Source organism: Scylla paramamosain, chromosome 33, assembly GCF_035594125.1.
Source record: "Scylla paramamosain isolate STU-SP2022 chromosome 33, ASM3559412v1, whole genome shotgun sequence".
Taxonomy (NCBI): domain Eukaryota; kingdom Metazoa; phylum Arthropoda; class Malacostraca; order Decapoda; family Portunidae; genus Scylla; species Scylla paramamosain.
The window spans coordinates 8,100,936-8,109,867 of NC_087183.1; the positions used below are offsets into that span (position 1 = coordinate 8,100,936).

At 39.1% G+C, this 8,932-nt stretch overlaps 1 protein-coding gene across 1 annotated transcript in view; it reads left to right on the forward strand.

The window, feature by feature from the left end:
* The first annotated feature begins 8,573 nt into the window (after positions 1-8,573).
* The window catches only part of LOC135089599 (uncharacterized), a 30,818-nt gene continuing 30,459 nt past the window's right edge, over positions 8,574-8,932 (forward strand). The window contains exon 1 of the mRNA XM_063985400.1: positions 8,574-8,727. The gene's annotated coding sequence lies outside the window, so the exon portion shown is untranslated. The remainder of the gene's footprint in view (positions 8,728-8,932) is intronic.

The window sequence follows — 8,932 nt, forward strand, 5'->3', positions numbered from 1 at the left end:
TGTTGTATGGGTGCATGTTGTGGTAGTGTTGTTGTGGGGATGAGATGTAAGGGTTTGTCTGTTTGATTTCCTCTCTCGCCTGCTCTTTTCTTTTTTTTTTCTTCTCCTTTCCTGATCTTTTTATTCTTTTATTGTTGTTATTACTGATGTTGTTGTTGTTGTTGTTGTTGTTGTTGTTGTTGTTGTTGTTGTTGTTGTTGTTATTGTTGTTGTTATTGGTGGTGGTGGTGGTGGTCGTGGTGGTGGTGATGTTGCTGTTATAATAATAATAATAATAATAATAATAATAATAATAATAATAATAATAATAATGATAATTATTATTATTATTATTATTATTATTATTATTATTATTATTATTATTATTATTATTATTATTATTATCATTATTATTATTATTATTATTATTATTATTATTATTATTATTATTATTATTATTATTATTATTATTATTATCATCATCATCATCATCATGATCATGATCATCATGATCATTATTATTATTATTATTATTATTACTATTATTATTATCATCATCATCATTATCATCATCATCATCATCACCATCAATAATATCATAATCATTATCCTCTTCCTGTAATTTTCTCCCACTTCCTCTTCCTCCTTTTTTTTTTTTTTTCTTCTTCTTCTTCCTCTTCTATTTTATATCTCCATTTTTCTCTCTTTCCCGCCGTTATGAAGTGGGAAATATTGCAAAACAGATCAATATTGTAGTTGTATTGGTTAATGTAGAAAAGTGAATATTCTCTATATTTTCCTCAGGCTTCCTGTACTCCTTCCCCTCGTGTCGTTATAGTGCCATATACTTAATTTTGTGTGAACGGTTATATAACGTAGCGAGTGTATTGCAAGGGTGAGTGGGGAATCGTGTAAAGGTGGTTGGATAAGATGTTTTGAAATGTATCGTCTCCTTCACCTTTACTGTGTGACAATTAGCGAATATTGTGTATTGTAAGGTTATGTAGGCGTGTGAATATTGCAGACGAATTAATACTGTCATCTTTTCTAGCTATGGGTCGTGTTGAGACAGCAGATGTCATTCAACACTAAAAGTTTCATGCGCACAACCCACTTCAGAACAGAGACGTCTTCTTGTTGACAGAGTGTAATGGGATGCAACGCAATGCTCAGAACTATATAACTACACTCACTCTTTCCTTCATGCTGACAGGTTGTATTGATATAAGATGTATGCTGACCTCGAATCCCTTTACATATGCTTCATTCCTAATACTATAAATGGCGTAGATAAGAGACTGGTGACCTTCAGCGCCTCACAATCTTAACTCCTCCAACAGTTAACTAAACGCAGCCTTCGAGGAAACAATGAATCTCCCCACGACGTTTTCTTCGTTAAACATTCTTGGGCTGACTTGAACGTTTAAACCACAAAATTAAGAACACAACTATTGCTAAATGGTTTGTGGTAGTTTTGTATAATTCCTGACAATAATTCTTCCTTTCGTATGTCCACTTATTTAGGTGGGAAACCTTTTACTGTGTGTGTGTGTGAGGGGGGCGGGGGTTGGGTGGAGTATGTGGGTGGGTAGGACTGTGGCATCTCCATTCAACATATCTAAACGGAGTGGAGTCAACGGCTACTCGTCTCATCAGCTCCCGTCTGCAACTGTCTTCAGAGTCACACAGTCTGCGCTTCGCTATCTTCAACCGTTACTTTCATAGCTACTGAATTTTAAACTTATCAGCCGCATACTCCTACCACTCGAGAACACACACACACACACACACACACACACACACAGGTTTAATCGTGATGTGTAGGCCAGGAAGAGGAAACAGAACAAGTGGATAGAGACGTTCCGTGGATGAAAAAAAAAAAAAATATGGTACAAAAACATGCACTGATACAGCAAATGAAAGACGTGGCGTGAATAAATTACTCCTTCCAAAACAGAAACACTGAAATTTGAACATTATCATTTGAGGTAAGATGGTTTGGGGAAAGAACATCGGTGAATTGAAAGCTAGGCTGGAAATGAAAGTATGTAGATGAGGAGATAAAACAGCACGATTCCTGTAGTACAACTGCATAAACACAAACACACACACATACACACACGGGAAGACAGGACAGGGAGTGGAAGGTCTCTAGTTTACGGTCTATGTGATAAATAGAACATGAGCTTCAGCGAGACAGAACATCTCCCTAAATCATTTCATATTTTCCCTGCCGCTTACTTTTTCTTGTTCTCAAGGTAAAAATCAATTGACTCAATGATACTTGCGTCAACGAGCAGAATCTGGATTATTATTATTATTATTATTATTATTATTATTATTATTATTATTATTATTATTATTATTATTATTCCAGCTGAAAATTACCCGATCTTTCTTGTCTTATACGAGCAAAAATTCTTCTAAATGCCAATCTATGACTGCATTGTTGGTTACGCATCTGTCTTGTGGTCCTTTCTTACATGAAGTTTGTTTATAAGCTGCTACCTACATATACGTGTGTGTGTGTGTGTGTGTGTGTGTGTGTGTGTGTGTCGTTTCTCATGGGAGAGTATATTGTTGAGATAATGCACGAGCTTCCTATACTCTGCTCATTGTTCACGTGTGACAGTTGCCATGTATTTCTACTGCTGAGATACACACCAAGAGAAACCTGTGTCATGTGCTAAAATTGTATAACTTTCTAGTAAAATTTCTCTGTCTGTCTCTCTCTCTCTCTCTCTCTCTCTCTCTCTCTCTCTCTCTCTCTCTCTCTCTCTCTCTCTCTCTCTCTCTCTCTCTCTCTCTCTGTAAATAATGACATGCTGTAAAGTTGTATACCGATGGGCGTCTGTCTGCGTGATGCAGCGGTAAAGTCTTGCCTCTCGAATTGCCGCGAGATTCGGGTGTGTGCTGGTGTTAAGAATGTTGTTAAACTAAATAACTGGGCAATGAGGCAGCTGTTCAGGGCGTGGAAGACAACTCCAAATGCTGTGCGTTACGTTGACTTATGTCACCCGTAACTATTCGACCTTGGGACATTTAAACAAGGTAATATTTTTTACTCTCTCTTTTTAGTAAGAGATGGGAAGAATGATGGATCTATTCTCTTCCGTGAAGAGGAAGGTTATCGACGCCCAGACACAAAGCAACAAGAAAGTACGAGAGAATACGACAGAGTGCCAGATAGCTGAACTGACTGAAAAGTAAAGAGAATCCAGTCCATCGAGATGAACTGTGTACAAAATATCAGTCCTTAAGACTTGCCGTGAATGAATTCCACATAATAAAATTCACGTGGTTCCGATTATCTAGTCTGGGCATTAAAGCATACTGGACGGTGGGAGAAGAAGTGGGCTGGGCCGCCAACCACTTAAGGGACGGCTGTGTACTGGCTGAAGTGGTGTGCTAACTGCGGACTGAGAGGCACCAGATGGGATAGTATAGACGTGATGCGCACACCTTGAGTGGGCTGAGAGGCACGTGGCGGGGCAGTGTATAGGTAATGATGTGCTCACTGCAGACCTTGACGCAGACTGGGACACGTGGTAGTGTGTACGAGCAGAGACATGATTATGTACAGAGATGCACGTGGTGTGGCAGTGTAGATGCGATGATGTGCAGACCTTCCCGCACACAGCAGCACGTAGTGGTGTGTGTACTTAGAAATGATGTGACACACACACACACACACACACACACACACACACACACACGCACACACACACACACACACACAGAGAGAGAGAGAGAGAGAGAGAGAGAGAGAGAGAGAGAGAGAGAGAGAGAGAGAGAGAGAGCGTGGTGAGTAGATAGACAAGAGACCGGAGGATTTCTTCACTGTGTTTTTACAACTGACTGAGGTAATATGTATGATTATTTATGGTTTATTAGTTATAATGTGCATGAACAATGGCTGATTCATATTTTATATTAACTTTAAATAGTATTTATTGGTTAGGATTCCTCCAGTAAATAATTCGGAGTTCGGCTAAGATAAGTTTGTATTTGAAGTGTACGAGTGTGATAAACTGTTATTTTCGTGGAGACCAATCAGTTATATGTATGTGACAGAGTTTGTTCATGTTCATTACTTCACCGTGTGTTGATAGTTATTGTAAGTTGATGTTAATAAAGTACTGTCTCATCTATCTATCTATTAACGCATCTATCTATTTATCTATCTATATATCTGCCTGTCTATCTATTGTGTGTGTGTGTGTGTGTGTGTGTGTGTGTGTGTGTGTGTGTGTGTGTGTGTGTGTGTGTGTCACCATGTTCCTTTGCCTCCGAGACACTAGCCACTATCACATAACGGTTAGAAGCACTGCACCACTAATGGCCTCGAGACACTAATAATGATGTGATAATGATGACCAAGTGATAGCAGCTCTGATAAGTGGAATCTGCAGGCGACGGTGGCATTACTGGTGTGATAGTGACGCGATAAAACCACCGTGAATTAATCGTGGCGGTTAGTGCCATCAGGCTATGTTAAGTCAATACTGATACTGTCATTAAGGCCGTTTTCTCCTTCCCTCCACGACTTTCCACGTCTTCCTAAACTAACACACGTAATGTTTTGAAATAAGTTGCTAGATTTGTTGGCATTACTGCTTTTGTTGCTGTGGTTTCTTTGGTTTCTTCATAGTCAGTCGGTCATAGTGAGTCAGTAAGTTCTCTCTCTCTCTCTCTCTCTCTCTCTCTCTCTCTCTCTCTCTCTCTCTCTCTCTCTCTCTCTCTCTCTCATAATATCAATAAAACTTTTTTATTTTCAGTTCCATAACTCCATGTACATAGAGAGAGAGAGAGAGAGAGAGAGAGAGAGAGAGAGAGAGAGAGAGAGAGAGAGAGAGAGAGAGAGAGAGAGAGAGAGAGAGAGAGAGAGAATGTAAACATGCAGGCTGTCGTTTAAACAATAATGATAATGATGATGATAATAATATAATAATAATAATAATAATAATAATAATAATAATAATAATAAGATAACAATAATGATAATAATAATATTAATAATAATAATAATAATAATAATAATAATAATAATAATAATAATAATAATAATAATAACAACAACAACAACAACAACAACAACAACAACAACAACAACAACAACAACAACAACAACAACAACAATAATAATAATAATAATAATAATAATAATAATAATAATAATGATAATAATAATAATAATCTATCAGTTCCACACACAGAGTTGGCTCGGAAGGTGACAGCGACCCATAAGTATCGGTGACACCCTCTGGGGCCGCCTCGCCAAGACCAGCGTTTCCCCAGCACGCCTGTCTGGGCGATGGCACGGGCACATCTAATGACCTCACGAGCATAGAAAAGCAAACAGCAACGCAGCAACAACCACAGTGCAACGGTATACAGTTCTCAGGCCAATACTTGACTTTCAGCTACTTACTCAGTTCAAATATTGTGGCGATGAAGAGACGCGCGAGAATTCAACAGGTACGAATTTCTACTCTGTATTTCTGGGGTGAGATTTTTCTTACTAAACGTGTAGTCGTTTTATAAAAGAGGATATTATAATAATAATAATAAACTCACATAATTGTTTAATATATTCAACTATTTATATCGTACCAGTCAAGGAACATAATTATGTACGATAATTACAACAGAGAAGTATGGTGTTTTAGTAAGCAATAATTATCTTTTGAGTTACTTTCTTTAAATCGGAAGTAGACTCGACCCAGTGCTAAAATAATTAGAACGTGTGAATAACGTCAAGCAAGATGCAAAATACATCTATACATTTGATCTAATAAGAATATTAATGTGCCACTAATTTCTAGAAAAAAAAAAATATACAAGTAAATGAGTGAAGTCAAGTGTATCTAAATTAGCACCATATCATAGACAGCAAGTCCTGAGGGTGTCACAACAGTCCATCACGCAAGAAAACAAGGCAGACACGACTAAAAATCAAAGAAATCCCCAGTCCTTTAAGTGAAACCATGTGAGTCTACGCCGCACCACTGACAGTAACTATTAGGGGTGTTATCAGTGAATCACGATGAGGAAAGAATGTAAATATGAGTCACACTCCTAAACCCACACAAAAGACCGCTATTCAACAAGTACTGAAGGTGTCACATGAGTCGATCACAAGGAAAGACACGTAATATGGATCACACACACACACACACACACACACGCACACACACACAGATGACCGCTACACCACATCCGGGTTAACTCAGGGCGGAACTAGCTTGGTGTCGCTCGCCGCTCAGCGCTCACCCAGCAGTCCTGCCCGCGCCGTCCTCAATGAGCTAAATCCGCATGCCCGGAGCTCCCCGCTGAGGCGCCGCAGGGGAGGCACCAGGAAGCACTCTCTATACCTGATGTAGTACTCTCACACTGGCATCTTGTCTCGACTACTAATAACACGCTGTAATAGAAGTTATTGGTTTTCTAGGGTGTTTTCGTGATTCGTGATGGTTTAACAAGGATTCTGTATCGTCATTGAGGAAAACGTAAGTGAATACCTGGCAAAACCTTTATGCGATCTGTGTAAATAGTTCATGTATGAGCACAAAGCATTTCATAACACACGTGCGTGCCTTTATTTTTACACAACCCAGCCCCCTGAAGAGCCGAGCCATAAAATAAATGGTAGCACTTAGAAAACTCATAAGAGTGACTGTTCCTCATAAACCATAAGTGGGAGGGAAAGAGCAGGGATGCTGTACAAAGTTCATATAGAGTAATGACTCGAGTTGCAAAACTATGAAGACGTGATTTAGCACTGACTGATAGTGAGACTGGCACTTCCTGTTTTGAGTAGCATTAGACCTGTTCTGTTACCCCCCCTCCCCTTCCCAGATCCCCATGTCTTCTTTCGAATACATATATCGTTAAACATTTTCTTTTATTTTCCTGTCTATGTTCGTACATCTATTTCCAGCTTCCTCTTCCTTACGTACTCCTTATTCCCTCCCGTGCACATGGCCAGACCACTTCAGTCTCGCCTCTCCACTTTTCCCCCAAACTGTCGTGTGTGCGCTTTCCTTATACGCTCATCTCCACTTTTGTTCTTTTTTTTTCCTAACTTCGTCACTCCAACTAAAACACACAACATATTTCGTTATTTCGCCTCTGCTTCTCCTGTCCTTTCATCACTGGTACCGTCTCTGCACCATACAGCATAGCCAAGGCTCATAGACGACTCTACACGACAAAATAAAACTACAGACACTAAATGATTTGAATCTCTCGATAACTTCTGTTGCCAGAGGTCTCATGAAATCATACTGTAAATTTCCATTAGACCATTTAATTAAGCTTGAAGAGGAGCCGTATTGCAGCTGAAGGGCTTAAACACCCAAATTTCACCCAAAACACACTGATAACAGCTAATATACACCCAAATCACACCTAAACACCCCTAAAACAAACTCAGAACGCCCCACAACACTCCTAAATACACACACACAAAAAAAAAAAAAAAAAAAAAACACGCTTAAAACAAAAAACACCAATTATTATAGAGAATGGCAGCGCAACAAGGGAAACTAAGCTAAAGATTGTCTTCTTGCCATTTACGTGTTTTTTCCTCCTCCTCCTCCTCCTTCATTTCTCGTTATTTCTTCCTCCTTCTCCTACATTTCTCTTATTTTCCTCTTTCTACTACTACTATCTACACGTCTGAGTTTATAAACGGATGTAAATACTTGGAAAACATTGCAAATAACGGTAAATATTTCTGAAGATACACTGAGGCCGAGCGAGTCCCAGGCCTTTGATGACGTCACAGACGAGCTGCCCTTCCCCCGGCAGTTGGCCGGGGGGCAGCTCAACAATAACAACAACAACAACAACAGACACAACAACAACAACAACTACAACTACAAACAACAACAACAACAACAACAACAACAACAACAACAACAACAACAACAACACTAACAAAAACTACAACAACAACAACAACAACAACAACAACAACTACTACTACTACTACTACTACTACTACTACTATTACTACTGCAGCAGCAGCAGCAAAAAACAACAACAACAACAACAACATCAACAACAACAACAACAACAACAACAACAACAACAACAACAACAACAACAACAACAACAACAACAACAACAGCAGCAGCAGCAGCAGCAACAACTGCAGCAACAGCAACAATAAAATCTAACAACAATACTTTCAGGTGCTTAACCCTGCGAGGTGCATCTCTCTCTCAGCCTGTGTGTGTAAAATCCCCGAGGTTTAAAGCAGCAAATGACTTCCAAGAAGATCTATATATATATAGCTGTGAATTCCTAACTTCAGCCAAACAGAAACTAAAACAGCGTCAGCATATATGATCAATTTTTATTTATACCTCTCTCTCTCTCTCTCTCTCTCTCTCTCTCTCTCTCTCTCTCTCTCTCTCTCTCTGAACAATGCAAGTGAAACACCAACACTTTATCAGAACTGATCAGTCGCACGGAAACATTCTCAAACTGGAGCAGTGAATGGATCTGGGAGTTAATAATATAGTGAGATATAATTTATGGGTCGGCGGGATATCAGTAGATAAGATAGCCTTCGGGGAGATAGTGGTGTTTATACACAGGCGATCCTCGGACTCAGCCAGTGGTGACTGAGGTGCCGAGCTGAGGACGTGACTCGAGGAAGCGCTGAAGACACGACTTTTGTTTCAGAGTGTAACAGTTTCGATAAAGAGCAGGGTCTACTTGATTTACTGGTTACTAAAGGTATAGAAAGGAGAGAAAAAATATCAACGCCAAATTTCTGAGATAACAGCATGTGTGAAAATAATTCGATGGATTCTAAGTCCAGCGTTTAAATTTGAAATAGAAACATTTATTATCTCATAAACTTAAACAAAGAAGAAGGATGACATAAGTGCTTGAAAAACTTAAGTATATCTTGTGTTCCTCACCTGACGATCGATAAATA